At 35.7% G+C, this 17,477-nt stretch overlaps 1 pseudogene; it reads right to left on the reverse strand.

The window, feature by feature from the left end:
- Window positions 1-271: 271 nt before the first annotated feature.
- On the reverse strand, window positions 272-12,864 carry LOC120171805 (annotated as a pseudogene).
- Between the last annotated feature and the right edge of the window lie 4,613 nt (window positions 12,865-17,477).

The raw sequence follows: 17,477 nt of genomic DNA on the forward strand, positions 1-17,477 counted from the left end.
GATTCTTGATTTGCAGTTGGTAGAGCTATGTGCTAGATGGTCAAGTTTCAGGAACTTGTGAAACTGTTTTACATGACGCTGATGAATTGTTTTAAGAAAAAGAGTCCTCTATGTCGTCCCCGAATCATCTGTAAATCCGTTGCTGGTTTGATTGATCTCAAGCTTAAATATGATGAAGAGATGAATTACATAATACACAGAGTGCAGAGATACTTTCTGTAACGTTAAATGTCATGCTGGGAATGCTATGGTTGCAAATTCAAGTGTGGTACTAACATGCTTCTTCCACAAAAGTTGGATGAACTCGTAATCGCAGGCGTCGCATGAGAACGCCCAGAACTTACCTTGTCTCTTGCAATAATGTCAAACATATACTTTAGCTATGTTCATGCTTCAAGTCCTGGATTTGCCTACGCAATAAATCCCCTTCTTTTTTCAAGCTTGCTTCTATCTCTTCAATGTTTGATAGGGTGAAAGGGAACGCCTTCGTACCATACAGGGTGATTATGTTCTTCCCATTTGTGCTAATAGGTTTCCCATCTTGACCAATCAGAACCAATGCAAGAATGGCTTTGATGTTGAAGATCCTACACAGATCTTGTCGAGACCGATCCTTGAATGGAACAGCCAGCCATCGCATACCGCGTAAAATGGCATCGAATTCATTCTGGTCCCTTTGTGAAGAAACCAAAACAACCTCAAAACATCCTCCCCTGCTGCTCCTTAACTATTTGTATGATTCTACAAGATGTGCATTGAAAGCACGGCACAGAGGAAACCACTACGCGCGAAGTAAAGATCGACCGTCTTCCCAACAAGCTCGGATACTAATATCTGCAAAACTCAAAACATAACAGGGTTCATAACTTGTACGTTAACACTATATTAACGTCATTAAATCACTAAAAATGGTACCTTTCCACCATTGCTAGCAATGACATAATCTCGTCCTGGACCAGCTAAAAGTTGATCAATTTTTCCTCCTTGACACTTTGAATCGTCGAGAGCATTCAATTCTTCTCTTCTCTTCCTAGTTAACGGAAACGTATCTTCACCATAATCTTCAATCAATCCAATCAAGTATACATCAACCCAAATTTAACGGGACATGGGACGGAATGCGAATCACATGAATCCTTTGGTGTTATCTCTTGTGCAAATTGACGTCAAACGGGACGGCAAGCCACGGCAAAGTCTTGAAGTGAGCATCAAATACATCGTCATTGTGGTCGAGGGAAACGAATACAATCTCTAGTTCTTTCCCCATCGATCTTAACATTTTGTATAGGTGCACCAGTTTGGGGGTAAAACCTTGGCAGGGGCTGCACCAGTTTGCAGAGAAGAATAGGTAGATAATCGTCTTCTCATTATCAAATAAAGTTAAGGGTACCTATTTGCACAAATATATACATAGTTGTTGAGTAATTTCAACTGAAAATCAAGCAAAGGAACTATAACCTATGTCCAAAGATTTAAATAATGGTCTGTTATCGGATAGCAACTGTTATATAACCGTCAAAATGTCATTTGAAAAAAGCGTTATTGTATGATCGTGATATCTACGATAATCGTAATAAGATCTGCTTTGTCTGTCATAATGGTAAACACGGCGCAACTATTTATATCTAACTATATTCATTACAACTTGTTCATTTATTCCAGGCAAGTAAATTTATGATAAATTGGAAGTGATGAGAACTTACAAAAGTAAATTTAATTTGAAGGAATACCTTTTCTTCACCTGATGAGAGGAATTCAACTCCTTGAGATGTCAAGATGGTGGTGAAGTCCCAAAGGGGCAAGCTTTTGCCCTGATAATCAAGCTTAGGATAACTTAGGATAACTTGATGAGAAATTTTTTTTCTTCAACATGCTAATCAGGAATATTCGATGAGCATATAAGTGAAGGATGAGGATGCAGAGCAAGTTTCTGGGTATTTTATACCGTAAACATCAAAGGAAGTGTATACACTTTTTCTTCTGAATATTGACTACGATGTTTTTCATTGGACCTCTTGTTTTGTTTTTACTGTATATCTTGGTTTTGGAATATAACCATTTTTATTATCGAGCCCACTTTCAAGAATATCATTCATTCTTGAATTTATTTCTTTATCAAAAGAATCATTAAAAAGTAAGCTTATATATAATATAAATATAATTTTAAATTCTTAATAAATAAAATATAAACAAAATTTAAAATAACAAATTAACATACACAAAAATCTATTAATTTAAATTCAATTCATTCATATCCTATAAGCGAAACAGGAATCTATCATGTCGCTCCGTTCTCCATAAAGCTGCCCCTTTTTCGGCCTATAAGGGTTAATAAAATATTAAATAAAGATATTTTAAATTATTTACTAAATTATAGGAGTCGTGAATGATAAATAGAAATTGAAATTCATCCCAACTCTTGGCAACACTGGTAATTAATCTAAAGATAATCATAAAATAGTATATATTTGAAAGATTCTCATTTTATTTGATAATAAACATTCAAACATCCTAATATACAATGTGTTTAAACTCGAGACTTCTAAAGATAACAATCATCATTTAACTGTTGAGATAGCTTTCTTCAAGATGCTCGTAATGTTCTTTTACTATGATAGTTTGCTATTTTTTTTAATGAGAAGAAAGGGACATGCTAGATGACAAGTAGCATCACTAGCTTAACTATCTATAGAATCATCATAAAAGGTAGAGCTTATCTCTGGGTGTGCATCATGGAATTTGTGAACACCAAAAAAACAACTCCAATCCAATTTTATCATAACATCAGCCACTCTATTGTACTCTCTTGGAACATGATTCAAACAAACACTCTAATCGCGCTTGATGAATTAAACAATGTGTGGGATCATTCGAAGGTGAAAACCTTCGTATATTTGTTAATTGTCAAAAGAGCATTGTTGCAATCCGACTCATTATAACATGGCATAAACCAAGATCGCAACCCAAGTTTAGACCTTCAAGAAAACCCTCAAAGATCAGCATCAAAATCGAAACAACAACTAATTCTTTTGTAAAACCATAAAGACATGCACCCTTATGATCTCTCAAGGCACCACCGTAGGACGCTAGGTTAGTATCCGTTTGTTAGGCTCCATCAATATTAATCTTCACCCAATCGTCTGGAGGTGGCTTCCATGAATTGTTTCTCATCATTGGGGCTAAGCAAAGCTCTTGAACCATATTACAAAAAACTACTGCTTCACTACCTCAAATGTTAATCTTAATATTTGTAACGCACTAAATCTCAAGTTAGAAGTTTCAAGCTAACCTAGGAGAGTTTTGGATAAACTCATCAGCCTTATAGGAACCCTTAGTCCAAGTCGATTTGGTTTGGACTTGTATTGATCCCACATGGTAATAAAAATGGTATTTTTGTTTTAGGAGCAAAACCAAAGGAACCAAGGAAGTATTTTACTCATTTTAAGATTCAAAGGCTGAATCCCATTAATGTGCATGAGGTCACACGACTGAAAAGGAAGAAAACTATTATCTCTTCTTTTTTTTCTTCACCAAATATCGCCTTCTTCTCCCATTCAAACTCTCCTTAGTTCTTGTTTGTATCCTGAGAAAAGATAGCAACTTTGTAGCCTTGCAAGCTTAGTAAAAAATTATCAAGGTAAGGGTTTGTAATCTCCTCATCTTAAGCTTCCTTTCAAGCCCACAATATCAAAGTTTGGATATGGTAACCATAATTAGGGGTATAGTGAGGGTTTAGAAACCCTTAATGAATCAGCTCATTTTTTTGTAGATTTAAGTTTTAGGAAGTGTTCTTAACTTCCTTCTAAATTTTTAAATGAGTTGGTAACTAATTTTCCTTTTTTATGATAAATGAAAGAAGTTGGTAAGTGCTCTAAGGGAAAGGGCAAAAGAAAAGCTAGTTCTTAGTTGAGCTTTAAGTCATTCCAGCGGCTTAAGGATCAAGATAACACATTTCTAACTCACTTATACCACTTGTTTATCATTATATGTTCTAGATTAGCTTGTTTAAGAACATGAAGCATGTGAGTGCATCCATGGTAGATTATGACATTTGATGTTATACAGCATGAAAATAAATTACTATAACCGTTATCAGCTCAAATAAGACTTAATTAATGTTTATGGGTCTTAGAGAGGCAAATGAGTAAAGTTTGTGTCATTTTCAAAAAGAACAGAGTATTTATGGGCTTGGATATCAGTACTAGATGAATATAACTGATACTATTCTTTAGATAGCCAAAACAAAAGGGCTTTTGCCTTATTAATATCAATACTATGTTCATAGGGTATCGATACACAAAGGAGGGGTATCGGTACTAGAATTCAATTATAAATTTTAGTAGCGAAATATGGTACTAGTACTTGCGGAGTATCGATACCGAACTTAATTATCATAACATCAAACCTAATTTTAGTATTAATACATAGGATGGTATCGATACCCTAGTAAAGAAGTATTCATACTCCTATAGGAATATCGATATTACAATGCTTCCTTAGATTCTAGTAGACCAATTTGGTATTGGTACTACAGGTGCACAAAAAATCCGAATATCCGATTTTGCGCAAAAAATATCTGAAACTGGTTTTGGGAAAAACCGATTTTTTTTAAACCGGATCGGATATTTTAAAACTGGATAGTATAACCGGTTTGGGAAAAAATTGGAAAACTGGTTTTTTTACCGGATTAAAAACCTGTTTTTTATCCGAAAAAAACCGGTCCGAGTTTAAAAAACTAGCCGTTAATATAGCCATTGGGGGGGTTTTGTGACCTTTGTTTCTTAAAAATTACCATTTTACCACCCTAAACATTTATAAATAGGTTGGGGATGTATTTGGTTGATTACAATTTTCTCAAATCTTATTACACAACACCTAAACATCTCTCAAATCTTATTTTTGTAATTTTTTTTTCATCATGACTAACACGACTGAATCTTCTGTCGGGGGAAACCTTGAAGTCGTGAGAGTGATCAAACACAATCGAAACAAATATATTTAGGATCACTACGATTTATGTGAGATGTCAAATGGCTCGAGGAGGGCGTGTTGTAAACTTTGTCTAAAGTTGCTTGCACCGGAAGGAAACACAACGTTGAAGAACCATTTGACAAAATCATGCAAGGCACTTCGCTTAAGATCGGATCCAAGTCAATCGAATCTTTCACCGCAAGGTGGTGTTTTTCTTTACGACAACGAAAAATTACAAGAAGCGTTTACAAAGTTCGTGATTACAAAAGCATTGCCATTCTACTCAAGTAAGTCGTTCTACCCTTAGAAGAGATGCTATAAAAATGTGGCGTACGGCGAGGGAAAAAATGATTTTAGGATTCCAAGAACACCGTTATGGTGTGTCGCTTACATGTGACGTTTGGAGTTCCCCTCATAATGCCGGAAATTCTTTTTTAGCCGTTACGGCACATTGTTTAGATCAAGATAAACGGCAAATGATGAAAAGAACAATATCTTTTGAATTATTCGGTGAGCCGCATACCGGTGCTAATTTATTTACACTTTTAAAAAGGGTAATTTGTCTTTATAAATTAGAAAATAAAGTTTTTCTATATCCTTTGATAATGCATCGAATAATACAAACGTGGTTCCAAGATTGAAAATATTACTTTCACCGATTTTAGACGGTGCATTTTTTCATACACGTTGTGTTGCACACATAATTAATTTATCCGTGCAAGTCGGTTTGGAGGTTATTGAGCCGATTAGATTAGAATTTAAAGAAATGATAAAATCAGTTCTTTGTAACAACAACAAAAGACTAAATGATTATAAACGATTTTGTAAGTCAGTTAATAAAAAAGCTTTGGGTCCTAATTTGGATTGTCCAACTCGTTGGAACTCAACTTGGATGATGATGCATATCACCTTAAGGCAAAGGGAAACATTGCAAACATTTCACGATCGGCTTTTCGAGAGGGGCCATGTCCCAAACATTTATCCGGATTCGAGTTGGGAAACTATAGCCAAAATAACCGATTTGCTTGGGGTTTTTAAAAATGCAACAACTTTTTTATCTGGTGTTTATTACCCTACTAGCCCATTGGTTCTTAATCAAATATTTTTGTTGGCTACCCGACTAAATGGCTTTGAATTTGAAACCGAAGATTTTTAAGAAATTGGCTTTGTAATGAAGGAAAATTTTTTAAAATATTTTAAGGAGATTCCCCCCATTTTTACATATGCCGCTTCTTTAATTCCAACGTTAAATGTTGGCGGGGTTGAAACACTAATTGAACAAATTGCTTTTTCTTTTAATCTAACCGATGATGAACCCAACTTTGTCCAAAACCAAATAAATTATTTTAACAAATGTTTTCGAGACATGTTTGCAATTTATTTAACTAAATAATAATCAAGTAGTGTAATACATGATCAAATGAGAACGAATGAGGAATCATCTAGTAGACGCCCAAGTAAAATAAATTTATCACTTTTTAACACTCTTGTAAATTCCAAATCCAAACGATCACGTACTACCACCTCAAGTAGCAAGTTGGGAAATTACATGTCATGCAATTTTCTATAAAAAAATGACATTTGAAGAGTTTGAAAGTTTGGATATTTTGGCTTGGTGGAAAGAAAAGGAAGCACAATTTCAGATTTAGCCGCTATGGCCCGTTATTTACTAACCGTCCAAGCTTCTACGGTAGCTTCGGAATCTGCTTTTTCTGTTAGTGGCAGGGTTTTATCGCAACGGAGATCAAGACTAAGTCCCAAGTCGGTGGAAGTATGCAGTTGTTTAAAGGATTATTTGGATGGAACGACTCGGAAGCAACATATCACCACCCTAGAAGATGCAATTGATGCCGATTTGGAAGCAAACTTACACATTGAAGAAGTCAAACTTGGAATATCCCCTCCAAATGAAGAAGACGAAGATGATGAAGAAGAGATGGCGATGTAGTTTATTTTTAAGTATTTGAATTTATAGAACTTGAAAGTTTTTAAGTATTTGAATTTATTGAACTTGGAAGTATATAAGTATTTCAATTATCGTAAACTTTGTTGCAAATGATGACGATGTAATTTTAATAATATTAAAATTGGTTTTTTTTATATCCTATTTTTTTTAAAAACCTATTTTTTTCAAACCGAAACCGGTTACACCATCCGGCCCTCAAAACCGGTTAGGATCCGAACTGGTTTTTTTATAAACTGATTTTTTGGCTTGGTGAAAAAATATGATCGGTTTTTATCTGATCCGGATCGGATTTAAATCCGGCTATGTGCATCTCTAATTGGTACAAGGGGTGAGTATCGATATTGAAGGGTTAGTACCGTACAAAAAAGGCTTAGTATCGATACCATCATCCTGAATTGGAAAAAAACGCCTAATTTGATACAAGGGTTTTGGGAAGGGGTCTAAAAGAACTCGAACTTCTTAAATGAACTTACAAGTGAGAACAATTAATGGATACAATAATAGCTAAGAATGGTATGAAATGAGAATGTCATAAAACTAGCCATTGTGTGACGCTCAAGAAATAGCAATGACACACAAGTTACTCTAACGGTATGAAGATTGTCTTGTATGATTAGGATATATGGTTATGTCTCAGCTAGTGCCAAGGCACTTCAGCCACTAATCGGACATTGATGCCCTAAGTACTCACAAGGAGTAGGCTGGACGAGTGTATGTTTCCAATGAAAAAATCTATAGATCTTACCTCAACATGTGTTAGCATACTTGTATGTTTATGTCTTTACTTTCTAGCATGACTATATGATGGATGCATGCAATATAGTATAAATATTAGTGTGACATTAAGCTTGTGAGCTCAGCAATTCAAAATTTTTTTTTGTACATAGGTTCATAGGAGGAGCGGAGCGCCAAGGAGCTTATCACATAACCTGCATTCTAAATATTTTAGAGTAGTAGAGTACGTCTTGAGTCTTTTTAGAGGATATGTATTGTTCATATACCTTCATGTATTTGAGTTGTAACTAAATTTTTAGAAAGATTTGATATGTGCTATTTTGAGACGTATTAGGAGCTCCCTACTTTTTTAAAACTGAATTACTTGTGTCTTTTATTTATGTTTCCAAATATGATGGCTAAATGATGATTTCAGTATTGTTTAAAAGAACTTTTTGGTATAACCACTTCATTCGTCTCGTGTGATGCTTTAATAATTCAATCTTTAGGTTAAATTAAATTAGGGTGTTACATTTAATGGTATCAGAGCATCAGGTTCAATCGTTCCACTCGTGTTAGTAAACGTCCATGTGTATACATACCTCTAGAGTGTCAAAAGTACTTTATATTTGGGATGAAGATAACAACCTCTCTTTTTTTCAAAAATTTCAGAAACCCATACCCCGATAACACAACTCATGGTCGAGAGGGTAGATATGGATTTTGTCTTGGATTTAGAGGAGTTTGAGATTTCAGGAAACACTTGGGTTGACGAGGTAATCTTCTTTGAATATCTTACCTTAACGCTTATGCACATAGACTGTGCCATCTTCAAAGTGTTAGGTGCTCTACTTACCCCACCAGTATCTCCAGTTTCGCCTATCACTGTGATGCTTTAATAAAGGGGCTCTGTAGATATATGATCATGGATTTCTATGGTTCTAGAGATGGTGAGCCTATCACTGCAGATTAGTGGCATAGAGAGACCCTCTAACACTTCATCAACTATACCTTACCCTTGAGGGTAAGCTCGAGTGTGTACTACTCTATTTAAGGGTGATGTCATATACTTGTGGAGATGATTGAGATGGTTTTGGAGACTAAGATACTGACTTGGGAATACGTCTTGTCAGAGTTTCGACAGAAGTACATTAGATAGGCTTACACCAACAACTTAAGGGAGTAGTTTCTATAACTTAAGGCGAGATTACAATACCACTCCATAAAGTGGTTGCGCTCATATTTTCCCTCGGGTTTGTTTCAGTTTGAAAGGGTAATCTACCTTGAGATTCTAAATGACCAATGATTTGGGCTAATGGCTTATCTGTTTGTCGATTTCTTGAAGATGAGATTGCATTTGTGTTTGAAATTTTTATTTCGAGATAGTCAATTTTTCAACAATGGATTCAATGAAGGTTTTTTGTGGCGCTTGGTTTGGAAACAGAGGTTGGTCTCGATTGGTAATTCATATTTCTATTTCTATAACTCAAATTTGGGTGATCTCTCCAACTGAGATTAAATGTGTTACTGTAAAGGTTATACGGTCTTTGAGGAGGTCATGGAAAATTGTTTACGGCATTGCCATGGGCTCTGACTCATCTTGCAATAAAGAGCAATAGTCTGTCAGATGATCCGGTAAGGTGAAAATTTCAAAGACCCTTGTGGCTTCAATTTTTCCTATAACGAGCGAATCCACGATATCAGTTAATTTGTCTATCTTATTTTCCAATGAAATATTACTTACTTCGTGAACCCGTTGACTGATTTCACTCGAAAAACCAAATTGTTGTAAATTTGTGGCCATGGTACAGATTAGAGTTTTCGTGGCTTCCATGGTCATGTTGACGAGAGTGCCACCACTAACGGCATCCACCATTTTTCTATCAACCGAAAGCATGGCTTCATAAAGGTACTGAAGAAGAGTTTTTTCTGATAGACCATGTTGATGACAACTGCCATATAATTTTTTAAATCTCTCCCAGTAATCAAAGAGAGTTTCGTCATTTCTTTGTTGGATTCCCATAATGTTTAGCCTATGTTTGCTCGCTTTCACCGGAAGGAAAAATTTGACAAGGAAAACACGAGATAATTCAGCCCAAGTAGTAATCAAATTAGGCGGAATATAAAATAACCACTCCTTAGTCGTTCCAGCTAAGGAAAAAGGAAACACTCGTAATTTAATTAATCCTCGAAAACTCCCTAAGACATCATACTGTTGAAAACCATATGAAATTCGACGAGGTGCTTATGTGGGCTCTCACTGGGATAACCGTTCTAGGTAGGAATGAGATGGATCAATCATTCTTTAATTGAAATTGGGTCTCGCAATTAGGAAAGGCGATACAAAGCAGTTATTACACAATGGGCGCTGCAACTAGCTCTCTAATAGTCTGATGCGCCATTATTGGTAGCTCGAGTGTAGGATTTGTGTTAGGAACAGTGGGATTGACGTCTAGAGTAGATTCTTAGTAAGATTGTGATCGAGATGATATTTGGGATATAGATTTTAGATATGATATTTGCTCGTTCTATTAGCGTTGTTGTTTATTCTTTCGAAGCGTTTAACAGTGCGTTCTACGAGCTCTCGCTTCGATCTCCTGGTCAAATTCTACAAGATCTCCCAGATTGCTCCTGATCATAAAATCAAACAAAAATTAATCAATAAATTGTTGAAACATTTCCCTAGCAACAACGCCAATTTTGACAAGCGTCATTCTACTCATCAAAAATAAAAAATATCTTTAGAATAAAATAAGATAAATGAAATGAAAGTAGTATAGTAAATAGGGTCGATCCACAGGGAAATTTTGGAACCTTTGGTGTGATTTATGTTGATTTCTTTTGGATAAGTAAGAGTTTTATTATATAAAATAGCAAAGTTTTGCTACAATCCAATCAACCAATAAACAAAAGAACACTATGCACAATTATACAAAAAACAGTGATTGTTGGAACTATAAGCCCCAAGCATTACATATGATTAGATTAGTACTATCAAGTCTATTGAAGTTTTTCCCCCAAAGACTAAACCGAAAAGCATCAATGATTTCATTAAGCAAACTTTCAGCATGTCTTCCTCGTTTCTGGAAGATACCCTGATTCCTTTCCTGCCAAACAATATAAATAAAAGCATACCAAGCAATTTTTAAAATGAATGTGAAAAGAGACTTTTCTTTCATGAATTGATTATTGTAGTAACCTATTCCTCCCAATTCAAGTTCGTAGGATTCATTCCATTCAGATTCAAGAAAGAATTCCATAAGCAAGCTACTAGAGAACATTCAGAAAAAACATGGTTTATTATCTCTTGAAAACAGCTACAGATTACACAAGCAGAATTAATGTTAATTCCCATTCATTGCAGGCGGTCTCTAGTTGGTAATCTGTCTTGTAAAGCTATCCACACAATTAATGAATGTTTCAAAATATGCATGGGAAACCAGATGAGCTATTGCCATGTTACTTTATGTCCTTTAGGTCTGATTTCATTCCAAATATCTTTAAGCATGAAAGAGTTATAAATAAATGGAACTGCATCAACCCTCATTTTTAAGATACGTTTGGTGCTCCAGCTAACATTTGAAGCAGGTTCAAACTGCCAAAAATCATTATCCTTGATGACATAGTTCTTGAGCCAAGCAACCCAAAGGGATCCATTACCAGCCAGGATTTTCCGTATGAGATGAATGATACAAGCTCTATTCTAGCTTTTGATATTTTTTAGCCCTATACCACCTTCAGATTTTGAGAGGCAAATTCTTTCCCAACTCACTCGAGCTCCAGCAGCAGATTGGTCTATACCTTTCTAAACAAATCGGGAGCAAAATTGTTCCACCTTTTTTAAAACATAGGCAGGCAAAATTAGCTATCTGAACCAATAATTGCTCACGTGAAGAGCACATACCGAATCAATTCAAGTCTTCCAGCATAACTAAGATTCTGTGATAACCAATGAAGGAGTCATTGATGAATTTTTCCAAGAAGAGCTTCACAATCATTTTCATTAAGTTTGCGCGTGACCAGAGGAATACCAAGGTATCTAACTGGAAGGCAGCCTACTTTGAAATTTGTTAAATTTTTTATTTCCTCCATGGATCTTGGTGATAGGCCTGCATCAAATAACTCACATTTGGACGAATTTATTTTAAGACCAGAAATATCGTGGAACTACTGCAATACACTAAGAACACCACTAGCAGATTCAATGTTACCCTTACAGAAAATCAGTAAATCATCTGCAAAGGATAGGTGCGTAAGCCCAATTTTCTTTCATTTAGGGTGATAACCAAACAAATCCCTTGGAAGCATCCAGATTGAGCAGTTTGGATAGGACATTAATAGCAAGAACAAACAGGTATGGAGAAAAATGATCCCCTTGCCTCAAGCCTCGAGCCCTTTAAAGTAACCTATTAAAGTTCCATTGAACGATATGGAGAACCTAGCTTGGGTGTAGCATATCTCATTCCATTTTATGAATTTTTGAGGGAGATTAAGGGCTTTGAGAATGGCAGAAATAAAACCCTAGTGAATGGAATCAAAAGCTTTATGAAGGTCAATTTTCATAGTGCACCCAGGGGAGATGGTCTTTCTACCATAACCTCTTACCATCTCCTGAGCAAGGAGCGTATTATCAATAATGTCTCTGCCTCAGATAAAAGCTATCTTGTTTAAAGAAATGATCTCAGGAAGAACATCAGTCAGTCTTATAACCAGGATTTTTGAAATGGCTTTGTAAAAACAGAACATCAGGATATGGGTCGAAAGTCTTTAACAGAACAGGGATTTGGTACTTTAGGAGCAAGGATAATAATAGTAGAATTGAATTCTGGAAGAAAAAAATCATTGGAGAATAAGTGCTTGACAGCTGGAGTGAAATCCTTACCCACTATAGTCCATGCTGCTTTGAAGAAGAGATCAGTAAATCCGTCAGGACCCGGGGCTTTTTTGTTTCCTTGGTTGAAGATGGCACTTTGGATTTCTACTTCAATAACTTCTTTGACGACACTTGAAGAAGCTTCACAGGGCAGATTGAAATTCAGAAGAGTTTTGAGAAGATTAGGATCAATTTCTTTAACCGATGAATCAACAGTTCCAATAAGATTAGAATAGAAATTGATCATTTCTTTAGCCATTGTGTCAAAGGTTTCAAGTCTATTTCCACTTTCATCCACAAGAACTCTAATTGTATCTCTCTTGTTTTTGAAGGCTGCCATGGAATGAAAAAATTTAGTATTTTTGTCGCCCTCTTTAATCCACATTAATTTTGCCTTTTGCCTTAAGAACATACTTTATGCTTCTTCCAAATTCTTTAGCTCATCTTGAATAGAAATCTCCTTTTCAATGATATCCTCTCCTTTAAGAGTGAGAAGTTGATGTTGTTCCAGAGCAGTACGTTGAGATTTAACCCAATCTGAAATGTTACTGAAATTTTCTTTATTAAATCTCTTTAGGCACACTTTCAATATTTTTAATTTGGAGAACAAGATCATCATAGGATCTCCATGAGCTCTTTGATTCCAAGATTTCATGACTTCATTAAGAAAACTATGATGTAATGTCCAAAAGTTAAAAAACTTGAATGGCTTTGGTCTATTAATAGGTGCCTCTTTAAAAAGTCAAGCAATAGCCATACAGTGATTAGAGACTCCTGGGGCTAAAAATTCCACAAAGGAATGGTGAAAAGCAGTAGCCCAACTAGAATTAATCATGACTCTGTCGAGCTTTCTTGCTAGGAAAATATATTTTTGTTTATTACTCCATGTATACTTAGGACCAAAGAAAGGATGGTCACTAATTTCCAACTCACAAGTGAACTCTTGAAACTCTTTCATATCTGAAGTAATATATTGACCAAACAACTCATGATCAGAACTTTCCGTAGAATGCAGAAAAGTATTAAAGTCACCCCAAAAATCCAAGGATCACGATTAACTGAAATTTCAACCTCTTTAATCTTTTTCCATAAGAGTATTCTAGCTATCCCATCATTTCTACCATAAATAGCATAAATGAACACTGGACAACCAAGAAAAGATCCTTTAATAGTGATACTTTGATCAGAGGTTTGAACAATAGAGAAATTTAATACTTTCCTCCACATCACCCATATCCTACCATTGATAGTATGTTCATAATTAGTGCAGACAGTCTAATTCGAAAATTTTGTGCTATAAATAGCTTCTGCTTTTTTAGCTTTGACTCTTGTTTCCAGTAGACATAGTACATCAACTTTATTATGATTTGCACGCTGAACTACTTTATTCTGTTTAATAGGACTATTAAGTCCTCTTATGTTCCAAAAGCTAATAATAATTGGGATGTAGATCCGGAGAGCCCTACTTGATTTCCAACCGAAGTGCACTTAGTTTTATCGAGAATTTCCTTCTTTTTTTATTTTAGCTCAGTAACCATATCAACAACTCCCTTTACAGTAGCTCTAGGTTTCCTTGGCAGACTTTCCATGTTAATGGGAGTCTTATCAACAGAATTAAGCACATTAAATCGATTCTTCGAGCATGTTATAGATGACTTTGACTTATCCTTAATAGGTATGCCTCTTCCTTTTTTAGGGATTAAAGGATGTACTGGATGATCCATCATAACAGTGTAAATAGGAAGTGAAGAGCTTTTAGTCACAGGGTTAGCAATAATAGCTTTCATTGGGATAGCTTCCCTTGAAACTGCTTGAGTAGTAGAATCTTCAGAACCACCATTATTATTAATTTTCCCAAGATCATCATTTTTTACTTCCTCATCCAGAGAATTAGCTTGCACTGTATTCAGAGTATTACTTACTGTTTCCAAACTTGCTTCAACTCCTTCCACAGTCTTATTTGGAAGGCTCTCTCCTTTCTTGACCCAAATTTGAGATACAACAGCAGCTTCATTAGATTTCTTAGGATAGTCTTTAACGTTATGCCCAAATACCTTACAGTTCTTACAAGAATTAGGAAGCCAAGGCACTTCAACTTGTATAGAAGTTTGCCCATTTTGTAAAATTACTTAAATGGATTTGGGTATATTATCATTAACCCCGACTTCAATACACACTTTGGTAAACTCAAGCCTAGTCTTAGTAGCAGTTTTGGAGTCCATAGAGATAGGGACTCCATTGGTAGAGGCTATATAACTTAATCCAGCTCGAGAAAAAAGTTCTAAAGGAACATTATACAGATTTACCCAAACTGGAATAGTAGACAAGTTGAAGCTAAGGCATTTTATGTTTGGTTCCCACTTACGAAGAATAAGAGGCTTATTATGCACATGCCATAGACCATTTTCAAGTACCCAATCACAGGCAGATTCAGAATTGAAAGAAAAAATAAACAGGTTGTTGCCAGCGAAACTAACCTGTATTTGTGAACCCTTCAAAGCTTTTCCCTAAATGTTGTTGACGATTATGTGCAACGAAGCAAAAGAAGGTGAAACTCCAAGGAACTGGCCCATGAAAGACAATTTCCACTCGGAAATTCCATCTTCGATCACCTCCAAAGGCGGAAGAATAGTCTGGCTTCCATCACTAGTTTTTGGGGGGAAATAATCTAGGTTTTGATTTTCAGAACTGCTAAACAATTTTCTCCACTCCATCATCAAAGGCAGGAACTAGTATGAAAAGAAGACAGATGAGAGACTTTAGAGACTGTAATCGGAACAGTAGGCATGATTGAGAATAAGTAAATGAGGAAGCAATCTAAGAAACATTGATCAAAGAAAAGCAGTAAATTGAAGAATGGACGAAAATAAAAATTGGAAATCACTTGTTGAACAAATATCCTCGAGCTAGCTTGATTAAATTCCCACAATCATCGAAATAGATTTTTGCTCCGAGATTCATATCGGTTAGAGTCTACAAGGCCCCACCCATTGTAACTTGCCCTTCTCTCACATAACCGATCTTCCCAAGTCTATCTTCGAAAGATGATTCTTGAGTGGATTAACCACATCTATAGCCATTAAAATAATCATATTAAAACTGGAAAAGCCCGACATAGAAATTGTCTCGTCGAGGATCGTATCTTATCACGTCTTTCCTTAGCGGACCACCACTAAGAGTGTTCAGAAGAAGTCAACTTAACATAGGCCGATCCTTCCTCCCAACTGCATATTAAATGATATCCAGACGAACAAGCTCTTTTTGATTTGATACAAGTTTAAAATTGTAGTAAGACCGATTGTCAAACTATTTAATCAGAATGGCGAAAATGTATCTAGAAGGGATTTAAGTGATATTCAATTCTCACGTATGGAATTGATTTGCACTAGCTCTCGGCTTATAGGAAATTAGCTAAGCATGATATTGATTATCATACTTAGCATAGATTTGTAAAATAAAAATAACTTGGAAAAGTAAAAAGGAAAATGGAGACTTTAATTAAAATAGAAAAATGCCCAAAAAACAAAAGTAAGAAAATGATATCCCTCAAGCCTTACCCATGAAGGGTATTTATAGGCATGTGCAATCCTAAAAATAACTAAGATAATTCAAAATAAAAATTCTAAATAATACTAAAAGATAATTCTAATTCATATGTTTTGAAATTAATTAAACAAACTGAAAATCCTAAAATCTCTCTCCAGAATCGTGTTCAATGATTGAGTTTCCAGAATCTTCCAGCACCTTCTAGATACTACCACGTCAGCTCTGCGCGTGCCCATGCCTCCAGCCATGACCAGAAAATAGTAAAAAAAAATACAGAATTCATCCTTTTACTACCAATTCAGTAAGTTATCCACTGCACATAAAATAAACAAAAACAATACAATCAACAATGATAAGTTCATAAAATAAATAAATTAGCAATTTAAAAGAATCAATTCTAGGAACTAATCACCTCTATAAAAAGCACCAAGTTATTTGCAAAGAATAAATGTGAGAGTATAGGGCCATTCCTCCCTAGGCTGATTAGCTTCAATTTCTCACCATTTACCTCACTCTGGAAATTATTATCCTCCTTTTTTAGCTAATTTTTTTCTATAAATATCCGATGCACCTTAGGGTTTTGGTTTTGCATGGTTAGTTTTACTCGGTCGATTGCAAGGGCAGCTGGTGATCACCATCCGGTAAAGAGAAGCCTTTGAGGATTTCTATGGACCCTTGATGATAGTCTTTGACCAATATCATCGGAAGAAGAATGCTAGTGATGGTGATGTTTCTAGGGTCACTTCAGAGCATATAAATAAGTCACGCTATGACATTCTCCAAGCGTTGGACGCAGAGAAGGATAAACATGATAGAAACCAAGTTAATAGAGTTTTACCCGTTGAAGTGGTTCCAGAGAATGGGGATGACCATTCAATCAAGGGTAAGGAAGTCGTTACAGTCGAGGGTGCCCAAGTTGTCTCAAGTAAGTAGTGTGGTTCTCATAAAAAAGGGTGGTTTGAACACCTCTACGACTAAGCCTATTGTAGAAGCTCATTTTGTCCGGAATTTGATTTGAGTCTTTGTTTATATATATTACTTATTAATAATTATTTATTAATTATGCTTGTGGTCATATATATAACATTAATTTTAAATACACTAAAAGTTATCAGTTTTTACAGGCTTATAGCATATCAAACGATTCAAACCAAGCCCAATATTACATGAAACCCAACTTGTGTCCAATTGGTGGGAGCCCAAAGCCTTACAGCAGGCCAACAACAAAGAACCGAGATGATTCCTTCCTCAGGTTTTCATGCTTCACGAAGTTGGCATGACAGCAGCCACCATGCCATGCTCAGGTGGTCCAAACAGAGATTCCAGCAGCCACCTCTCACACAATGGTCCCACCAACAACAAACTCACCCAGCTGGCCCATCTAGAAGCCTCCCCTCATGCTTTTAG

This window comes from Hibiscus syriacus, unplaced genomic scaffold (assembly GCF_006381635.1).
Source record: "Hibiscus syriacus cultivar Baekdansim isolate YM2019G1 unplaced genomic scaffold, ASM638163v2 tig00111837_pilon, whole genome shotgun sequence".
Taxonomy (NCBI): domain Eukaryota; kingdom Viridiplantae; phylum Streptophyta; class Magnoliopsida; order Malvales; family Malvaceae; genus Hibiscus; species Hibiscus syriacus.